Here is a 22,809-nt window from a genome sequence, read left to right as displayed (position 1 = left end):
TCATACATTAAAACACTCCTTAGTCCTCTGCAAACAACAAGCATAAGAGGGCCGAGCAGGAGAGTGATGCCTTGAGTGCAACGCCAGGCATGCAGCTGAAGGCAGACAGCTTGCAACCACAGAAGTAGCTCGGGTATCCAGTAAGTCAATATTTGCATGTTATTATTCTCATATACATCCCGTTTGCTGATCCAACACTTGTTCCAGCAGAAACAGGATCCAAGAGGTGGCCAGCAGGCGAGCACAAGCCCGCTCCCCCTGGAGCCTGACTCCAGAAAGCTGGACTAGCGACCCCCTGATTTATCATGCCATTCTCCTTTGCCTTAAATTTCCAAAGCAGCAGCAGGCTACCAAGCCCAGACTTTGCCACTGCACTGGTTACCCCTTCTCATAGTGAGAATTCAGCATCCACTTGTTTCTCTTCTGTCAGGGCACCCCTTCACAAATCCCTGTGTTACAAACAGTCAAGTGTAGATGGTACCTTAAGGTGTAGAAATACTTTGTACATTCATATCACTGCCTGGATTAAATAACCAAGCAAATAACGTCATGCTGTTAACACTAGTTTGAATCCAGATACGCACATGTCAGAGACCTGGCATAGCAGCCTTCCTTAGAGCCCGAGGCTCCTGGAAAGCCTGCACACCCGGGTTGCCAGCACAACCAAAACCCATGTTGATGCATCTATATTGCTACAAGAACCCATGCTTGCTAAATGAAATATATCTACATGTTCTGCAAGTACGCCTTTTGTTGCAATGAACCCATCTGCTGTACCTTCAGCCTGGAGAAGCTGTGCCAGACCTGTGCATTTAAGTCTTCTGCGTTACAGACTCCTACAAGGTTTTTCCTCAAGTGCATCTGTCTGAAGTTAAAGATAGGTACATTCCACACAGAGCACATGATATCCACTTACTTCTTACATTCAACATCCATTTCCTCTCCCTGCCTTTCCTAGATACAGTTTTAGAACACATCTGTCACTTGCAGCCCTTATTAACTGAGACTTTGCAAGGATGAAATCAATGTTTCTGTTGAACAAATAACTTAAAGAGCAGACCATTCAAAACTTGCAGCCTCAATACAGATAAAGGATTAAGGCAAGAATGAAACGGGTCCTGGATGTCTGCTATATTTACCCTTCACATGTTTTCTATTTGATAGTGAAGAACAGGTAGAAGGTGGCCTGCCCTGACCACAGGAGTGCAGCTTTTAATCATACAAACAGGGCAGCAGCACTCCATCATTGTATGGTTACGCAAAGGGAAGCTATGGATGCTGTTACATTACCAAAAAGAAAACAGTGTAGAAACTTGCCATGCCCTCCACATTCCCAACTATATACTTGTAATTTTTGTACAAAATTTAAAAAAAAATTCATGTGCTCAAAATCTGCACAAGATAAAACAAATACTGACACCAAGTAATCCATCTGGAATCCAGCCCATTAGGAAAGCTCATGTCAGGATTATCAGATTAGATCTGACAGAAAAATCTTCCAGAGAATACATACATGGATGACCAACTTCTAGAAGCTTTTGTCAGCCCTGCAGAAAATTCCTCCTGTAGGCCCAACATACCAGCCTTCTTTCCCTTCCTTATCTCACCCAGCAAATGGATGTTATTAAACACACAAATTTCTTTCAGCAGGCTATGCAAACAGAAATACACACAGTTAATTAATACTGCAGTAATTTCTTTGATCTTCCAATGAAAACAAAATTTAAAAGTCATACTATTTCAGCCTAGAAGCTTAAAGTTAAAAAGCTTAGGAACTCATCCGGGACTTTGAATCCAAGAATCGTTTGGCTGATGTCATTAAAAGAGCTGAATTAGACTTGTAATTATTCCCTTATGAGTCCTGCTGTCTATCTGAGAAAGAAGGGTATTCATTTCTGTCCTCAAAATTGATTTATTTTGGTGAAAAAACAGAAGGGTTGGAGACAGCAGGGACTTAGTTTTACTGTGTATCTGATAGAATACAAGAAAATAAGTCTCGATAGTGAACAACATCCCTCCCAGTCAATAGGAGCTGTACCTTCTGTTTACATTGCATGGCAGTTTCCTTGAGATCCTCAGGATAAATCCTATCTCTGCAGTTCCGGCTGGCTATCCACTGCTTAGTGCAGTAACACTTCATTAACATGCAAATGCTTGACAGTTATTGGGCTTAAGTACATCTGCATATTTATAAACACCGTTCCAAACCACATCCCCACTTAAGCAAACTGTTTAATGACACTGAACTTAAAGTCTCTCTCATATCCATTGAAAAATATGTTGCAGTCAGATTCACTCACTTTATATTTATATAGTACTTTTAAAAATACTATTTACACAGTTAGGTCAAAAAATGCCTCAACTTTTTCCTTAGCTTTTTTAGTTGTTCTTTTGTGGCAATCAACCTTTTCCCTTTTTCTTTTTTTAACCTATTTTTCCACTGAAAAGGCAAAAAAAACCCAAAAAGAATGATGCTTTGGATATCAAGACAAGATAAACCTACAGCAATGCAAAACAAACATCTAATAAACCATATTTAAGCAGAAATCTGTAAAATATTCAGTCAAATTATGCAACCTCTGTATTTTCAAAGCAAAGGATTGAGAAACCCCAAACAATGCACAGGATTAAAAATTGCCCAAAAATCTACAGATTTACTTTCTTTGCTCACAACAGTAATTCCGCTCACCTCGAGATGACTTCTATTTGTTCTCCAATGTCACATTCTAGAAAGCACATACCAAACCCAACGTAGGCAACTGCTACTTCTTGTAGCACATTCTACCCAGAGCATCTGGAATATCACAAATTTGGCCATGAATTTGCATGTCTCCAAAATTTTCATGCAAATTATATTTAGCGATAAATATTTTTTTAAAAATCAGGAAAAAATGTTAATGGACTAAAAGATGCAAAAAGCAAAATATAACAAAGTTATTAACTAATAACTTAACGTTTTGTTGAACATACTGGTTTTCTACTGCTTGACAGCCAATATAAGAGCACATTAATGTAGAAAAGAATGGGAGCAGCTGAATCAAGTTAAGCAATAGTTAAGAGGATTGCACGCAATCATCCTGGAAAAGCACAGTCATTTCTGTTTCCCACCCTTTACTCCTTTAGCACACCAGAGTAGAAGTTGCATATCCTTCCTCAACAACCATTTAAGATGCATTATCTTTCTATTTGGGGTGGGTGGGAAAGTCGTAAGTTACCAATTTATATAAGTTACCAGTGATTTTCTTTGAATCTATGGGACTTTGTCCAGCCGAAAAGTGATTTATGTTATACACGCTCACAGGTAAAATATATTATCTCAAAGCTGCATTGTTCCTGTAGGCCTTAGTCAGTAACCTCCAGCATAGTATGATTCAGGATTATTTATTTTGTCCTGCTGCACAAGTGCCAATACTTAACTATGGGCCTCTTGCCTTATTTCTGTCAATCTGGATAGCAACCAAACACTTTATGGCTAGCCAGCCATAAAGTATCAAAGAGACCTATACAGACAGTTTGTGAACATGAACTGTAAAACTCCATAGCCATATATTTCATTATAGACAAAAGATGAACATGAGCTGTACTTGCACATTTAAAGAAAGTACAGGGCTGAAAGCCAAATATCTTTTCTGTAGAGGCTTAATCCAGAAGATCCCTGCTATATAGATTACATAAAAAGCTTTGTTGCATCTCCTGCTTGCTAGCCCGCTGTCTACAGAAACTATTTTAACAGTATCTGTGATGAGGAGAAATTGAATTATCTGAAATATTAGCACAATATCTCAAAGTGTTATGTAAATACCACAGTAAAATACAGAAGCATAACCACTGCCAGTTTCATTTTGGTCATATTTGGCTATACATATATATCATTGTATCAGAGACAAGTATGTTCTCGTGTCTCTTTGGACTTTTATAAGACACATCAAAGCAATGAGAAGTGAAGTCCTGGGACAGAGAAGATATGTCATAACAACTACTGGTGCACAAGAAAACAAATTAATTTACTAGGACAAAAATACAACCATTTGAGACACTGAGGCTAAGAAATCATGGTGGGTTTTTTTTAGGTTAAGAAAACCAAAAATGACACGTATGAACAAAATTCTAAACAGCACTCATTAAAAACTAAATATTTTTCATTTACAGGAGCTAAATTTGCCTGCGTATTTCCCATTCTAAGTGTAGAAAATATTACAGTAAATATAATTCCTAGAGCCATGCAGACACATTTTCAACAACACATGTGACACTGAAGCTAAATTACATGATAATTCTATATATCATTCACATTACATACTGTGATAATTCTCAAGATTAAAAAAAAAGTGAAGATAAGACAGTTTTACGTGAAGATGTCTGTATTGGTTTTACGTATGTAATACAAGCCTTGTGCTTTCCCCACACTTCAGATTCATGTTTCCTAGCCTCCATCTAAACTAAAAGTAGGAATCCACACAGTTAGGACTACATTCCTTTGTTCCCATTGCCTAAAATTTGGCCTCATTATAGCACGTAAAGATCGAAGGTAGCGTTTTCAAAATTCACAAAACATTTTAGCTTTTAAGACCCTCCTGCAGAACTAAGTTCAGAAACATTTGTCTGACCGGAAGTCAGTGATGCAGCCTTCAATGACCAAACTTCTTCTAAAACCTTAGCCCTAGAAGTCTTTAATCAATTTGTCATTTCTGAAAGTTTCACACACACACACCCCCAGCCTAGAATTTTTTATTTTGGTTTATCTTCCTATAAAAACAATCAAAAGGACTGCTTTTATTGAACAAATAAATCAAAAAGACAATAATAGAAAGTATGGGGGTTTGTGTTGTTTGTTTTATGATAAATTAGTTTGTATTTTTTTTTCATTTGCATGTTTTGACTTGTGCTGTGTACCACTTTGGCACTATTTTCATGCATTATTGTACAAGTGATGATATAGCTGATCAAATACAGACCCTATTGGAGGTAATATACAAATGACAACTCATCATCAGGACAATTTAACCTTGTGACAGCTTACTGCTATGATAAGAAAGAGGAGTTGGCTCTTGTATAGTCCTTTTATGGTGCTTACCTTTCCACCTCAACCGCCGAATGAGTGAAATGTTGCCTACATGAGATTTAGTATCATCGCGAGAATCACAACTTCACATAAGCAATTAACACAGTCTACCAAAATGAGACCAGCAAAATGGTTTTGGCAGATACAATATCACAGAGTTTCTTCTGTATCTCTGCATGTGCTTACAACTGAATTCTCTCTGCTCCATTATCTTCTCTTACCTTACCAAAGAGATTGCAAAAAGACAACCTTCCTTCTTGCAGATGGGATGTACGCTCACCTCTCAGTCATGTAATGACATGTGCCCAGTATGAGAGAAAAAGAAAGGAGGCTGAGTGGATTTTTTTTGAAGTATGTTATGTTTTTTTAAGAGTGCCAGGCAGGGAGATGCTTGGGAGCAGTCCCTTCTAAGAGAGACTGAGCTGTATCTGCTCCTTTCAAGATTCATCACTTAGCTTAAGGTTGATACCAAGGCTTTAGAAGACAGATGAAGCTCAAAAAAGTGAAATATTTTCTCCAAAGAAATACTCCTTCATTTCTTCTTTTGATCTTAAGTGTTAGCCAAAGTTTAGGGTCTTTGAAAAGTGCTCTGAAAAACCCTGAAATCCCTATTGACAAGGCTAGCTTTGAAGACCACTGAGTAAACAATCTCATTTTTAAAATGAACTCTTCCAGTGCCTTAGTATAATTTCTAGTTTGTTTCTGTTACTGAACACCATAAAAAAGAAAAGTGTGATTATATAAGGCACACACAGGAATCTGAAATACAGAAGGCAGGTCAGACCCAAGGCATATCTGTAAATCCTCCCACCAGATGGAGAGCTCAGGACCCAGCACAACCCAAGCCAGGTTTCACAGCACAGCCTCACTCCTTCTACCCCATGCTGCCATAACTGATGTCTGTAGCCAGCATACTCTTACCAGGACAGCACAGCTAATTATGTCTACTACATGCAGAATATTTTGAACATGCTAACAACATGACATTTTGAAGAAAATCAAAGCTTTAATACACTTTTGCAGCCTTGTACAAAACCAGTACCCCCATTACCAAGTGGGACAGACATTTTTAGTTACAAAGACCCCGTTTCTATCAAAAATAAACTGTTTGGGATGAAATTTTCCTTTCCTATAAACATAAACTTTAGTTTTCACAAACAAATGAATGGAATGATACACACATTGTAAAATCCTGGTGGCCTTTCCTTTGGGAAGCTTTAAGAACACACTTGCTTTGGATCAGGAACTGGCAACGTGTCAATAAGAGTTCTGTCAGTTGTAAACACGTCTGCTTTTTCTTTTTTTTTTTTCTTCAGAATTTCCTCAGATCCGTCTACCTGGTAGAACATAAAAATCTGTGCGCACACACTTTGTGAAAATAACTTAAAATTTAATACATAACTTCTCTAAGTTTATGCTGACAGGGCTTCCCTTGCAATTCCAACTAAAAAGCCGTTGTTAGGTTATACAGAATCTCTCTGCTCCTCAATTGCTGAAGTACCACAGAGAATTGCAGGAAAAAATTAATTATTTTGCCCTCATATCAGGGCTGGAACAGCATATAGTTAGTGCAGCTTGTTCATATACTGCATAAAGAGAAAACAAAACATCAAATAGCTTGTCAGTTTAAAGAGCGCGTTCTGTTTGAGGGGAGGGAGAGGTGAGAAGGGATGTTTATGTAAATGAGGCAGAGAAACTACAGAGAAAAAAGATGCAAGCATATAATTAAAATCTGTATCATAATGCCTACATACAACATACCAACTGAGATTACAGGACCAATATTGATTCTAGCATCAAACTTTTCAGTGTTACATTTTACAATTCAGTAACATTCTTTTAAAATATGCTTTTCATGTGTAATCTCTATTATAGCACAATGGGCTCAAGATGATTTTTCAAACAAAGATAGACTTTTATCAAAAAAAAGTGGAAACTTTCTTTAAACTCTGATCCCAGCTGTTTGATGTAATCCAAGCAGTTGAACGTCTGAAGCCACATAGTTTCATACAAGCTTGCACAAAACCAGAAGTCCTTCTGCATGTTATGTTACAGTTTGAGAGCTACAAGGCCAGGTGTTAAAAGACAGAGATTCACATCTGGGTTGGACCTTGGTAAGTTTTGTAATTTTAAGGTGACACATCTGAAGATATTTACTTCTCTATTCAAAGGCAATGAAAATAAGGGAAATGGTCCTCTTCTATGGGGAAGATAACTATTCCCCAAGTGTTTTTACCTGTGTTTTGTTTTACCAATAAAATCAGGAGTTCTGATTTGGTAAGAAAGAGGTTTCTTCACAAAAAGGAAAAGTTGCATCTTCACTAAATCAAAACAGATTCACACACTTGTCATTCTCCCAAACTGCAGATTATGAGGCCTAAGACAAGAAGCATAACCAGGGCTTAGCAATTTATTTTTTTTTTAAAGGCTCCGGCTGTCTCATATGTCAGACAGGCATGTGTATTATGCACATCCAGCAGGGGACAAAGATCAGAAATTTAAAGGAGCTGTTTGTGATTTTGGATGGGATGTGGCACACAGATGAAAGAGCAAACATTTTTCCCCTTGGTTTAATGCTAGCACTAGATTCCTAAATTAAGCCCAGCAGGAAACAAACATCCACCACAGATTTCAAAAGATATCTCACATCTTTGTATTAAAATGTGTTATTTTAAGAGTCCCAAATGCTGCATGTCTGATTTTTATTAAGTCCAGAGCCAACATAGGAAGTTTTATTTGATTTATTTTAAAAGAACGCGGAAAATATTAGTGGACAATGGGATGTAAATTGCAGGAAGTCAGAAGAAAAATCAGGGAGTAGGAGATAATGGGCCTGATGTTATTATCTATAAGAATACTAAGGCCACAGGCTTCAAAAAATTACTTTGATAACCTTGAGAGCTTGCTCAGACTAAAGAATATAAAGTTAGTGGATTTTCCTGGGGGGTGGAAGGAGGACAGTCTCCATCTTTCTTTTCCAAATGGACTGGGGAGATGTTTCTGATATGCACTTTTGATTTCTTTCTACACCAAAGAGCTACAATGTTGTATTCCCATGGAGGGCAAAATTAGACATCACCCCGCATGTTCCTCACACATTTCATGTGTGATTCTTGGTGAAATGAACAAGAATTCTAGATCCATATACAAATGCAGTTCAAATGTTCAACCCTGAAAATTCTTTTCTTCTAACACTCCATCTTTCTTTATACAAAATGTAAGAGTAACCAGAACAGGATTTTGCCCAGCTCAATCACTACACATTGAGCTTTTATTTTGGAAGTTGCAGATAATTTTTTTTTCTTCTTTCCCACTGACTTTGATGATGTTTTGGGATTAAAACAAGGAGCAGGCAGTTCCCATGAGATGAAAGACATAACTGCAAAGGACACTTACTTAGAAGATTTAAAAAAAAGTCTTGGAGTTTGAGATGCTGTTATGTATTTATTTAAAGAAACACTCCCTTGAAGGGGCTTAGACTTCAATATTTTAAATAAGTTTCTGCTTTTATCAGCTCTAGATGGAAATAAAATGGTTTTTTTTTTAATTGCCAAGCTGATGGAAATTATAACAATACGTTCCCAAGTAGACTAAATGTATTATTACAGACAGAAAGAACAGCTCCGAGTTCTTCTGTAAACAGTGCCAGTAATAAAGCCTAAGTTTCATTCTAATTTACGGTCAATTATAATTCCCAGACACCCTTACCCCAGTGACACCATTTCAAAAACGTTCACCACATTCCTTCCCCTTCAGCTAACTCCTGGCTGGGCACAGAGGCAGCCCCTGCTATGGCAAGTCCAGAGCTGTGGTTCAAGAGGTTCAGCCAACCTCTCAGGCCAAACAGAGTAGAGACCTGGTAGGCTCACACATCTCTCAAAGGACTAAATTTATCTTCCTCCTCTAGCTAGCCCCTTATTTCATAACATTTTTTGTGCTTCCACTTCCAGCCCTGCCCAACTCTCCTGTAATTTGCCAAGACAATGAAAGGTTATTGGGTGAAGAGATGAGGTAGAAGAGGTAGGGGTGAGGGGGAAGCAAAAGTCTTGTTTTCTTTGGGAAGTACACTAAAGACAGAGCACAGAAGTACTTTTGACAGCAGGCAGAATTCTGCATGCGTGAATGAGCTTTCTCACACTGTTGGGTCAGCTGAGCAAGAGGAGAAAGGAGACCTTTGGTTTCTCTTACTGACACTACTTCTGCATGCAGTGCAAGCCGTTGATTTATGTTTCCGTTCATGCAGGCCTAAAATAAACACATAGTAGCTTACATAGTCCTTTGCAATGTGAAAGAAGTCAATAGTTTCTAACTCAGGCCCTGACTGGCATCAGAAGATAGAGGTGCACGCACTACTTCATGTATCTAAATTCACTACTTTCTCTTTCTGAGCTTCAGATCTCATCATAAGTTATTTCCAATACCTCCAAACTTTTGGCTCCAACTTTTGAAATCCACCTTTGACTGTGAGATTGATGAAGTACTGGATTCACTATGAACTCAGATTAAAAATTATGTAGGGCCCTAAGAAAATACCGACAGAGACAGAAGCAAACATCAGTTAACATCCAAAACTCATCTCTTGTAGAAGGCCAGTGAAACTACACTTAGAACTCCCTGGATGTTTCCATCTTCAGGCATAATAATTTGGCCCGTCTTTGCAAAAGACGAGTTCATCATCTGAAAATTTTGTATTTGATATAGAATAGAAAGGATTACGTACTCTAAAGTAAAAAATATAAAAGGTGTGTTTACTGTTCTTCGTCAGCTTTGGAATCTAGGAAGGGAAGTCGTCTCCTTTCATTACATTTTTCAGCTTGCTAATGTACTTAAGGTTCATATTTTTCAACAATCCTAAAATGCAAATTTATCCTTTTATATTGCATCCTGTATTTTCTTCCAGTCACTCAGCTATTCTGCAGGGCTTTTCATCAAAATTTGCCCTCATGTTCTGAAGTACCAGCATTTTGTTAAATTGTTCCAGAAGCATCAAATGCAAAATTGCTTTTCTAACATGATTTGGTTTTAAACAGGGATGTGTCACAACTGCTATTTCTCATACTTAGCAGTGGTATTGTATCACCAAGGGCTGTGGCTGTCTCCTGGACACGTTTGTGCTCAGTGGTCTTGCACTGAAATTGTGAAGCCAAAGAGGGAAGAGCATGGGACAGGACCCACAAAAGAAGAAAAACTATCTGCTTTTGTTAGTTTTGTGAAGTCTTGTACAACAGCGATTCCCAATTCATGAATTTCACACAAATACACAACATTCTTAAAGCACATCTACACTTGAGTACATGGTCATCCCAGTTTGGTTTAAATATTCATGCAGCTTACATTAATACTTATCTAAACAGAACGGATATCTTAAAACAGAAATAAATAGAATATATTTACAAACTTCACTGGGAATGTCAATAAATTCATAAGGGGTAGTAGTCCCAAAAAAACAAAAAAAAAAGCTCTAAAACTCACTCTTCCCCCAAAGGCCCAAAGACATTACGGCATGGTTAGACTCCAGTATTTCTGAAAAACTAGACCCTAAGAGACTTTCTCCCAGCTACAGAGTTCTTAAGTGCATTGATACTGGTTATGATCGCTCAATGAAGAGCTTTATGGAAGCACCCAATGGGTGTCAGTGACCACTCAAATCACATTTTGGACTCATCACCGCTGTAATGACTAATCACATCTTGTTAAACATGTACATTCAAAATCTGGAACAAGATTTTTTTCTGGAAATAAACATAAAATTGAGCTGACACACATTTTTGCTAAATTAAATGAACAGCTCAGCACCTTAGTGTTTTTTTAATACAAAATTCATCTTTAGGGACTGATAAATGGGACTGAAGACTGTTCACTTCAAGAGAAAAAGATGAAGCCCTCAATTTTAAACTATAAATCACCATTCCGCAAAAGCTACTTCAAAAACAGTTAAAAGGTTTAAAAAATGCAAACGTAAAGCACAACTGTTTTCATGGAAATGCTGGTTTATCTTTAATGCTGCACTGTCAATAGCTTTATTGCCACTGGAAGCAGTGAAATGCAAGAAGTTTGGTATAATTGCCTCAGTGTATTCAGTACTTTAAATTGATCAAATTACGTGAATTGATTTTTAAAGATTTAGCTTAGGGAAGTAGGGAGGGGATGCCTGGGAAAAAACCATCAGTTCCATCTGCAGAGTGGAACTGATTATATGTTATGGATGGCTTACGCTCTAGGACTATAAAAAATTGCAGGTGACTTTGGTTACTAGAGGAGCTATCAGTCAGCCTGAATTATTGACATATTTTTGTGTAGTGCAGCTTCAAATATCTCCCTCGGTTTTCTTTTTCACCCTCAAAGTGTAAACATTCAGAGCTATCATCCAAAGGAAAGTCACAAGGTTGAACATAGGAACAAGCTATTCCAGTACCTGTGATTCCATCAAAACTAAACTCTTATCTAGTACACATGGAAAAGTTTAACCTTTCTCTTCCATTAGCTTCTCTTAAGATCGTTTCATACCAAGAGATAAAATCCAAACTAAAAAACTATATCCAGAGTCTGCTCCACAGTGATCAGAGGGGGCGTTACACCCTTCATTTGATGCTTAAGCACCAATGACCAAAAGGATTCACTGGGTGGCAGGAAACTATGAAAATAGAATTTTAAAAAAAGATTAGGATTCCCAAATACTATCACGTCATTGTAAGGGAAGACCTATAGACTTAAAATCAGGAAATTCAGAAAGCCTAACACACTTCATCTTTGTTCCAAAATACACATCATAACTAATACTGAAGGTTACTGGGAGAAAGAAAAAATCCAACAGAATAAAAGAAACTATTTCATCTTTGTTATCCTTTCCAATCATACAGTAACATACAATCCCTTAGGACATGACCACACTCTTTCTACAGGATCCCACTCCCTTTCAATACTCTGAATGGACAGTGATAATTGAACAAGTGATCATTAATTATTTGGCCTTACTCTTACTATTCAGTGTGAAGTCCCATGTCTTGTTTACTGTATACTATTGAGAGGCCGATTTGAACAATGAATTATTCATTTGCTTGTGGGTTTTCCTACAGTGCTCATCACAACAACATCTGAATGCATTACAAATATTAAGTGATTCATTTTCACATCATCTTTGTGTGATGAAGTGAATGGTATCATTGTATGCACATTACAGAAAGGGGACATGACACTGGGATATTAAAGCACCTGTTAATTCCAAGTGTGCAAATGGAGGCTCGCAGGGCCAAGTTTCTTCAAAATACTTACTTTTGTCACACATTCAAGTCAGCTTCAGTAGCACATGTGGATTATATGCACAGGTCTCAGAGCAGGTCCCTAGAAAATGAGGAGCACAATCATGATCCCTGATCACCTGAAAACATTTTGGTTTTAAACTATATTGCACATAGAATGTGATGAGACAAAAATGATGACAGTGGAAGCAAAGAAATTCTCAGAACAAGCGGTTACATTGCAGAGGTGTAAAAGAAGGTAAACAGCAAAAACCCAGATACAATAGCAGAGGCACTGAAGCACAGTAAGGGTTTGTGCCATGCTGCCTTCAGATAACACCACATTTCAGAGAATATCCATTCTTTATTGGATATGGGGGGAAACATAGTGACAAAGGATGAGGAAAAGGCTGAGGTACTTAATACCTTCTTTGCCTCAGTCTTTAATAGTAAGACCAGTTGTCCTTGGGTAACCAGTCCCTTGAGCTGGAAGACAGAGACAGGGAGCAGAACGAAGCCCCCATAATCCAAGGGGAAATGGTTAGTGACCTGTTATACCACTTATGAGGCCGGATGGAATCCACCCAAGGGTGCTGAGGGAGCTGGCAGAAGTGCTCACCAAGCCACTTGCCATCATTTATCAGCAGTCCTGGCTAACCAGGAAGAACTCAGTAAACTGGAAGTTAGCAAATGTGATGCCCATCTACAAGAAGCGTCAGAAGGAGGATCCAGGGAACTACAGGTTTTTTAGTCTGATCTCAGTGCCAAGGAAAAATCATGGAGCAGCCATCATGTGGCACATACAGGACAACCAGGTGATCAGCCCAGTCAGCATGGCGTTATGAAAGGCAGGTTGTGCTTGACTAACCTGATCTCCCATGACAAGGTGACCTGCTTAGTGGATGAGGGAAAGGCTTGTGGATGTTGTTTACCTAGACTTTAGTAAAGCCTTTGACACAGTTTCCCACAGCATTGTCCTGCAGAAACTGGCTGCTCATGGCTTGGACGGGTGTACACTTTGCTGGGTAAAAAACTGGCTGGATGGCCGGGCCCAAAGATTTGTGGTGAATGCAGTTAAATCTAGTTGGCAGCCGGTCACAAGTGGTGCTCCCCAGGGCTCAGTATTGTAGCCAGTTCTGTTTAATATCTGTATCAATGATCTGGATGAGGGGATTGAATGCACCCTCAAAGTTTGCAGATGATACCAAGTTGGGTGGGAGTGTTGATCTGCTTGAGGGTAGAAAGGCTCTACAGACTTGGGGAAGAGTGGCCGGAAAGCTGCCTGGTAGAAAAGGACCTGGGGGTGTTGGTCAACAGCTGACTAAATATAAGCCAGCAGTGTGCCCAGGTGGCCTAGAAGGCCAATAGCATCCTGGCTTGTACCAGAAATAGTGTGGCCAGCAGGACTAGGGAAGTCATTGTCACTTTGTACTCTGCAGTGGCGAGACCACAGCTTGAATACTGTGTTCGGTTTTGGCCCCCTCACTACAATAAAGACACTGAGGTGCTGGAGTGTGTCCAAAGAAGGGCAACGAAGCTGGTGAAGTGTCTAGAAAACAAGTATTATAAGGAATGGCTGAGGGAACTGGGGATGTTTAGTCTGGAGAAAAGGAGGCTGAGGTACCTGATCACTCTCTACAGCTACCTGAAAAGAAGTTGTAGCAAGGTGGGTGTTGGCTTCTTCTCCCAAGTAACAAGTGATAGGACAAGAGTTAACAGCCTCAAGTTACACCAGGGGAGGTTTAGATTAGATATTAGGAAAACTTTCTTCACCAAAAGGGTTATCAAGCACTGCACCAGACTGTCCAGGGAAAGTGGTTGAGTCACCATCCCTGGAGGTATTTAAAAAAATGTGCAGATGTCACACTTAGGGACATGGGTTAGTGGTGGATGTGGTAGTGATAGTTAATGATCAGACTCAATGATCTTAAGGGTCTTTTCCACCTAAATGATTCTATGATTTGCTGTCTCCACCACTAGTACACTACGATATCTTGGTTTATATCTCTCACCTTCCTCAGCTAGGTGAGCTGGTGCAGTGAAAGGAAGAAGAAATAACACCATGTGCTTGTTTCACACCTCAATCCAAGTGGGAGAGATCTCAGAAGGGGTAGAACACAAAGCGACAGTAGATGGCTGAAGGTGAGCATGCTCCAGGGACCCTCCTCACTGCAGAGCTGGAAGTGCACCAAGAGAGCATGCCATCAGAGATTAAAAAAGGCTTGGAACTGTGTGCATTTAAGCAATGGGGACCACCTTTAATCTTTCCCTGTTATATGTAATTCACTCAAGTACATCTGACCTCATTTAAAAATAATTTTAAACCTCTACATGTTAGTTGTATGTATTTATACAGTTTCTATTATGACAAGTCCTTCCACAGTTTGATCCTTTCCCCAGTGTCTAAAACTGACAAAGTCATACACGCAGATTGTCTGGCATCATACTTAGCCTTCCAATAAATGGCTATCCCTACACAAGTGAAAACAGTTCCAAACTGTGTTAAACCTTCCTAAGGGGCAGGCACAGAGACAGAGCCGCTGCAGTGGAAAAAAAATCCTTTCAGAATTACAGTACTGCAAAAAAGGGGTTTCTGCTTCCATTCCAGTATCTGCAGTATTTCCATGAGAAATACAGCTGGATATAGCCTTACCATATGCAGGGCAGCACACATGTTGTGTTCAAGCAGCTGTAACCAAACAGGCTGCTCGTTATAGTCCAACACTGACCTATTTATCGAAAGTGACCCAGAATCTGTTCCCAGTTCTGCAAAAGGTATGTTCACAGTCTGTAAGAGGTTATTGGAAGATGCCTTCCTCCATGCCTTCAAAAATCTGATCCAGTTGCTGCAACCCTATTCAAATTATAAAGCAAGGACAAGAGGGTCCACCCTCTACTCAGACTTGCAGTGTCTTTCATTCCTCGACACGAGTTTTTCTCCGTGGCTTTCTAGGCAGTCTGGGAAAGCCCCCTCTAAACTCAGTAATCCCCTTGCATTGGTTGCAAACGCAGGTGCTCATCTGGTCTTTGCAGGACTTTCCCATTTTTCTGAACAATGAGTAAGGGTTCATCACTAGCAGCAGTGGTACAGTGAAGCTCAGGCTTCCTTCTCATTCCCAAGGTGCTACCACACCAGAAAGAGGCTACTTCGGTTTTGTAGTTCTCCGAGGAAGATGCCTGAAACTACCTGGAGTTTTTGCCATATAGCTGACAGTACCAGTGGATATATGTATAAAATAAGCCTGAATCAAGGTTTGGCAGGAGGTGTTTTCCCCTGTGGGTAGGCAGAATGCTTGGGAGGAGAGGTTGTAAGGAACTGAGCAGGGAGACACATAAGCCAGTCTCCTGGCCTTTATTTGTTATCATTTGATTGACTCTGATGCTTCAATTTCTATCAGTCAATGGGTTTAAAAAGCTTATAACCACTGTTGAGCTTACAGGCCAGCCGTCAGATTACACTGATGCCAAACCTGCTGGAGAACAGACAACATGGAAGAGAAACACCCACATGGTCCTTTCTGCTCAGAACTTCAGGCTCATGTCCGAGACTTAATAATTCATAACACTTATAGTAGCTGTATCTTCACCTATAATGTTCTACCCTGTTTCTCCTCATTACATATTACAATAAAAGACGCTTTGGCTGAAATAGTTAAAAAAAGAATATTTGCTCGGGGAAATAAACTTATCTCAAAAATTCAGCTCAGCCTGATTTTAACATAACACATGAGTCTGATCCCTCTACAAGCTTTAGGCTTGTTAGGAGACTGTGGAGATATTTCAAAAAACGATTTTTATGTTTGTTTTAGAAACAGAGTAACCTTGACATGCATTACCTTTGAGCAGACTCAGAAAGAAACCCAAGTCTGAGCATCTCCCACCCATAAGAACAATGTGGAAGCTAACGCAGCAAAAATGAGTTGAGGGTTTTATGAAAAGACAGATTCCAAAGACTACCAACCGTGCTTAAGCTTGAGAGAGAAAGGCAAAGCAGTTCTAGACTCAGAGTGTAAGCTGGTAACACAAGGGTCACTAGTAGGTAGTTTTAACTGGAACAAATGAGGGCACAGACAAAAAGCATGTTAGCAAATACCAGTTTCACTGTAGCTGTCTATGAAACGTCAACCAGTTTAGTACATTCAGACAGAAAAACTGTAGCACAGGCATTTGATAGCTGTAAGTCATGTAAAAATTGTTCACATTTGTGCTGAAATCTGCATTTGCTGTTACTTTATAACCACCTGCATCACAATATTTGTACACTAAAGAAGATTGCTTAAAAGAAGTCAAACATCTGGTATGCTGGGATAATTCATAATTTTGTAAATACTGAGGATAGTTCATTGCTTTACTATGCACTGGTATTCAACATTAAAAAACCATTTTCTAACTTAGTATTACCCTGACAATAGCATCATCCAATTTAAACATATATATTATATATACATATTTTCTCTTCAATGTGAGTTTTATATGCCTACGTTGATTAGGCTATGGCTTATGTTGTACCATCATATAATTCAAGTCAACTTGTGTTTACTGAGATAACTAGAGAATATAGAAATAAAAAAGGATCTTTTCTTTTTATCTACTTTAACTAAAAATCTATATTTGAAAAAACATTAGAATATTTATTTTCTACTTTTTCATTTAAACTGATCAACAAGAAAAAAATTCTATACTGGGCTATTAATTGAAAAATGTTATAGGCAGTTAAAATATGATAAATAATATCTCATTTTTAATAAACTACTTGAAAACTCTTATATAATATTATGTAAATTTATATCTGAAGTGTTACTAATTCTGAAACTGTGTTTTAACCTGGAGTGCAGGTCCCACAGCTATTAGAGACGGAGGGCACTAGGGAAACTTTACTCTTCCCCTTCCCCTCTTCAGCTGCTATAAGATCACTCCCTCAGGCTGGGTTTGAGGAGCAACATCAACACACTGTAGAAACGGCTGCAAAATTTGATACCTTCTTTTGTAGCCTATTTCCGTCAGGCCAAACTGCAGAGCTTTCACATGAAGGGGGAAAGGGAATAAAAAGAAGACTTTGAGAAGTATGTCTGCCCTGCACAAATAAAAAGTATTTCCACTGTCCCACAATAGAGAAAAACACACCCCTGTCCCATCACTTTCAAGACTGTGGCCCTACTGAGTAAAGCCCTGGAGGAAGAACCTACCTTTTCATTAGTGTGAATGTGTAGTGACACCGCTAATCCATGAACATTCAAACCACACCAACAAAACAGGAATGAGATTAGTCTGAAAATCTTGCATTTTTAAAAAATAGGTTTGCTTGGGTTTTTTAACCTTCTGTCTCCTCAAGCTTCAAAATAAAATTCTACCTTGTTGTCAGCCTTTTTTTCACCCCACTCCCTAAAACTAGAAGTGTTCAAAAGAAACGGCTTTTTGTAACAAGAAGTTACAAGATTTCACAGAATTCTTCTCCAGGACCAAAAAGTTACAAATATCACCCAATCTCTAGAGACTCCAATCTCAGACTGAAGCTGTATTAAGTGCCTCTGCAAAATACTTCATATTTTAAATCAAATTTTTAAAAAAGCCAGCCAGTGACTGATTAGAAAGCTGGTAATGTGCCAGGTACTCTATTGAAAACACCTTGACACAAAACTACACTACTGTCTATATTTGGAAACTGTAAAAAAGTTGCAAAACTAAAACCATATACATGTAAAATATATGTTCAGCCTTCATTGTTTTCAAAGGAAAGAAGTACAGATAAACTACAAGGATAACATATGGTTTGGATATGAATGTGGTTTACATCTGTTAGTGGTTAATTAGTTCAAACTTCACCCACAGTGGAGTTTCGAAGACACAGGGACATGAGTTAAATAAATGAACCGTATTTTAGAATGCTGAACAGATCTAAAAATCCCAAAATCCAACCAGTAGGTCTTTCAGCTTTGCAGAAGCGCCTTTCTTGGCTGGAGCATTTCTCAGTGGATTAGGCATGAACAACACTGTCAGGAGAGCTCAGTTCTTACCCCAGTTTCCATGAGTTTGCTCTTATCTCAAGTCAGTCACCTAGACACAGTCTCAGTTCTGTCACCAGGAAAACACACTTGATGGCACAGACTTGCTTAAGTAACTGATATAACCAAAGCCAGAGACAAGACTAATTCTGTATTTCTTGACCTAGCCTTTATTTACTCCCAGTAGTCACAATGACCTTCATACACACGTCTTTCAAAATCAGCAAATGGAATTTTCCCAAAGTAGTCTCCCCACTTTTCAGTTAAGTGTTAAAGAGCCGTTTCTTTTCTCAAAAAAATTAGTCCATCTGTTTTATCATCATTACGAAGGCAAAAACAGTAAAACTGTGTTAAAACAAACTTTCAAAATGGTTATGTCCTAACTTTGGCTATTTCTTTTTATTATAGTTAAGAAGTTAAAGCTAACATTAATGCATATTGAGCAAAGGACATGCTTGCTACCTAGTCATAGATTAGCTTGTGTTAATGATCATTAAGGCCATAACTTTGCATCTCCAAAACTTAATTTTCCATTTTTAGCATACGTAAAAACTAATAGCTATAAAATAGCAATAAGACAATCAAAACAATGTGTCATCACAATCACCTGTGAAGGCATCTCCTTAAATCTCATTCATATACATCTCAATTTTTAAAAGAAAAAGCAAAGTTGATGATAAAAGATGCTTCATAGTAACAGACAATTTTTTTAAATTATCTTGGGGTTCTTCAGAGATGCTAAATCTGAAGCATGCTATTTAACCCTAAGAAAATCTTCCATCAGCTATTTCAGTTTGTATTGAACATTACTGAAAAATCAGTTGGGAAAAACACAAGTTCCCAATACTTGCAAGAGCATTCTGGAGAGCTGACTATAGGACACTACATTTTATTGATCTCCTTTTACAACAGTACCACATCTACATTTCAGAATTGTATCAGGGAGAAACTGTAGAGGGTTTCAGGGAAAAAAAACAAACAAAAAACCAAAAAAAGAACAACAAAAATTGAGTCAGTCAAGAATGACTGATGCTATTCCCAGTTTTTCTAAAAACTCTCAACACATGCTTTTTTGAAAGATATTTTAGCTCCATTTTTTATTTTATTTTCATTTGTTACTTTTTTCCTTTTTTTTTATACTTGCTGTTTTAAATTTGTGATTCATATTGACATCAACACTCTCCCCTTTTAAGGAGGAAGCTACTTTCCTCCCCCAACTTACCCTCATGTAGTCCCCCAGCTGAGTTATGAAATCCTGCTAAAGTAGGATGTCATTTAAATAAGACATAAATCAATAGGAAAAAAAATCAGCTTCTTTCCTGCACAGGTGTCGCCTCTATTTATTTTGAGTGCAAAACCCAGCGATCACAAGTTCAGAATATTTATATTGCAACCCAATCCTCATGGTCCGTTGACCACTGATATTTCCTTGTTAAATAAAACAAAGCCCCTTATTAGGCCCGTGAGGTCTTGACAGTTTTACAGGACACCTAGCAAGATTTTCCCGCAATAGGATGCAAGCTGATGTGATTGCAAGCTTTGTGGTATACTTCAGTGATCTCTCTGAGCTTCAGGAGGTCAGACAATTCTGAGCACTCTGGTTTCCAAGAGATCTCCAGGCATACCTGGATCACCTATAAAAGGAATGATTTGAGTGCAGATGAAAACAGCCACTTACCTAACTTAGCCATACGGATGCCATGTTGCACCTCAGCCAAGGAGAAGCATTATCTACCACTAACTTCCAATATAACACTCAGTAAGCAAGCGTCATCCTACCAGACTTTATTTTGCTGTATTCATAGATTATGAAGGCTCAACAGCGTTAGCAACAGGGAGTCACAGGCAGAGTAGTCAAATTAACTGGGGAAAAAACCCACAAACTTACATGTCTCCAGCAGGTATGACTAAGCACCGAGTCACAGATGTGCCTGCCATGCTGTAATACAATGTTAGATACACAGCCTGATGAGCAAGAAGAGAGGAGGAACACAAAGTCCCAAGTCACAGCAGCCAGGCAGGTGTACCTATAAACCTTGTAATGCTTCTTGTTACTGCTTCAGTCAAAGGCAAGATATTTGTCCCACAGTGTTCTAAGTCTTTGATCTGAACAGAGATAATCTAATGCATCATTTGCACAATTAAGTTATTTCCGCCCCCTCTCCTTGCTCCCTCCCTCCCAGCAAATCAAAAAATACATATCCTATCTCACTAGAAGAACACGTATCTATATGGATGCAATGTTTATTCAAAATCTCAGCTGTAAAATTCAAAGAAAAAGGGTAAGGAAAATACTGGCAATTGAGCAGCATTTGCTTTAAAAAAAAAAAATCAGCACCTTTCTCTGATGATAACTTTGTTCATAACAAGACTCTGTGACAGTCCAGGTACGAGAAAGCTCCTCCCCTTGCTGTTCTTTGCAGCTCTGGTACCTACAGCAGGGCTACAGAAGAACCATGCTAGCAAGCGAGTTCTGCGCTCCTCACACTCATAAATGCTTTACAGACTCAGGATAAAGGTGATGCAGTAACAGAATGGTTTTCTTTCCACACAGAAAATACACACCAAGTATGCAAGAGCATATCACAAGTATACTAACAGTGAAATGAATAAAATAGTAATTTTGATCACTAGTACTGAAAATCTTACTCTCGTCCCAAAACAATGTGTTTCTGCCAAAATCTTTCTGAATCTGAATGGTACTTGCTGAAGTACCATTAATATGCTTCCATACAGTAGCACAGGAAATGAATCGTACCTGGTCTGCATGGAAGTCTTTAAAATATGCACATATTTATCAGTCCCATTCTACATGCATAAATCTACCTTTACAATTTCTGGAAAACACTGATAAACACTGCTTAGGAGACAAGAAATGTACAAAGAAAGAAAAGGAATTAATTTACAAGGGAATTTACTGTGTCTGCAGGTCATACAAATGAACCCCATTTTTTCCCACAATTAAGTCTATGGTGTTATCAAGACAATCAGTTTATTTTAAGACTGTCAACCCAATATATAAATTTCCTTTTGTGCTTGAAATGCCCTTATCAGATAAGACAGCTTTTGTTTAAACTGCTATTTTCAGCCTTTGCTTTGGGGGTTTTGAATATACACAGTGAAGTAACTTGAGATTTCCTACCCTGTTTAAAAATGTGTTTCTTCTGTCTGTTTGTATTTTGTAATTTCCTGTCAAATAACCTCACCATAACTAAGTTTCCTTGCTCCAACCTACTACTTTTTTTTTTTTTACAGCCATTCCCACTTCGTGAGGATGGTAATAAAACACTGATTACATTCGGCTGTTATCTGCCTTTTCTTCCCCTCCTTTTCCCCTCTCTCGCTCCCTTTGTCAAAGCCAGCACTCAGGTTTCAGCTCTTCATGGACTGAGAAAGGCACCTAACCAGGAGAGGAAGCAAATCAGACTGCAGGAATCCAGATTCATTAGAGTTTATTGGGTCAATCAGCATTTGGACCAGAGCCAGACAATTAGGTTGTGCAGCAACTTGAAGCCTGGATGCATTCGTTGCTCTCCTTCCAGAGCCAAGCAAACTCTGCAGCAGCCACCCTGACACCGGCACACGTCAGCACCCTGCTCTGCAGTCTGCCCTGGCCATGGGGGTGAAAAGAGGAAAAGGAAAGCAGCAGCATGCTGCTGCTTCAAGTCAGTTACAACTAACTGAAAAGGTCGTTTGGCTGATTCCTTTTTCATTAAGCATGAAGCTGTTAGTTTTTCCAACTGAATTCTCCCATTGGTCTTTGCTAATTCCTACCAAAAAAAACTGGTTATCAACATACTATTTGGATGTACTTTTCTCTATCTGAGATTCTTTAACCCCTTCCATTTGTCTTCAACTGCACGTTTCTGTTTCAGCCAAGATTGGTCCCTACTTACCCCACTATCCTCTCATTCTGTCCCCACTTTCTGCTGTCCACAAGATGACAGTCCTACCTATTCCAGCAGTTACTCCTTTTCTCCCTTCCCTTATCTATAAACTTGTTGCAAGCGTAGGCTGAAGCCAATGCACTCACTTGCTCTCTACACTGGATCACGTCCAGCCCAGCTTCCGCTGTTTCCCTTTGAATGAAAGTGCTCTCACCAGCGTCATTCATGATCTCTTCCCAGACAAGTCTCAAGGACCTTCCCCTAACCCCCTCCTTGCTTGGCCTTTCTGCTTCTTCTGATACTGCTAATCATCAGCCTTGCTCAGACATCTCGTCCTCACCGAGGTTGCAAATCAGTCACTATTTTTCCTGTCAATGATTATTCTCTGTTCTGGGCAGCCCATCGCATCAGTGGGCACTTCTGAAAGCTCTGCCACTACCATGCTTGGGTGATCCTTTAGCTCAGCTCACAACTTTAGCACTCACCTCTGCATTGATGGTTCAGATGCCATGTCAAGACTGCCAAAGCAGTCTGAGGTGATCTGACACAAAGGTCATGGCAGGAATGCGTGGTAAGGGACAGGAGAAGGGTATAGGCCAGGAGCCTTACATCAGATCAAG

At 39.0% G+C, this 22,809-nt stretch overlaps 1 long non-coding RNA gene across 1 annotated transcript in view; it reads right to left on the bottom strand.

Moving 5' to 3' along the window:
- Positions 1-22,809, bottom strand: part of LOC141933623 (uncharacterized) — a 261,845-nt gene that overhangs the window by 82,637 nt on the left and 156,399 nt on the right. The window contains exon 5 of the long non-coding RNA XR_012626147.1: positions 12,335-12,403. This is a non-coding gene — a long non-coding RNA (uncharacterized LOC141933623). The remainder of the gene's footprint in view (positions 1-12,334; positions 12,404-22,809) is intronic.

The sequence above is a fragment of the Strix aluco genome, chromosome 1, assembly GCF_031877795.1.
Source record: "Strix aluco isolate bStrAlu1 chromosome 1, bStrAlu1.hap1, whole genome shotgun sequence".
NCBI classification, from domain to species: domain Eukaryota; kingdom Metazoa; phylum Chordata; class Aves; order Strigiformes; family Strigidae; genus Strix; species Strix aluco.
This window is presented reverse-complemented; position numbering and strand designations above follow the sequence as displayed.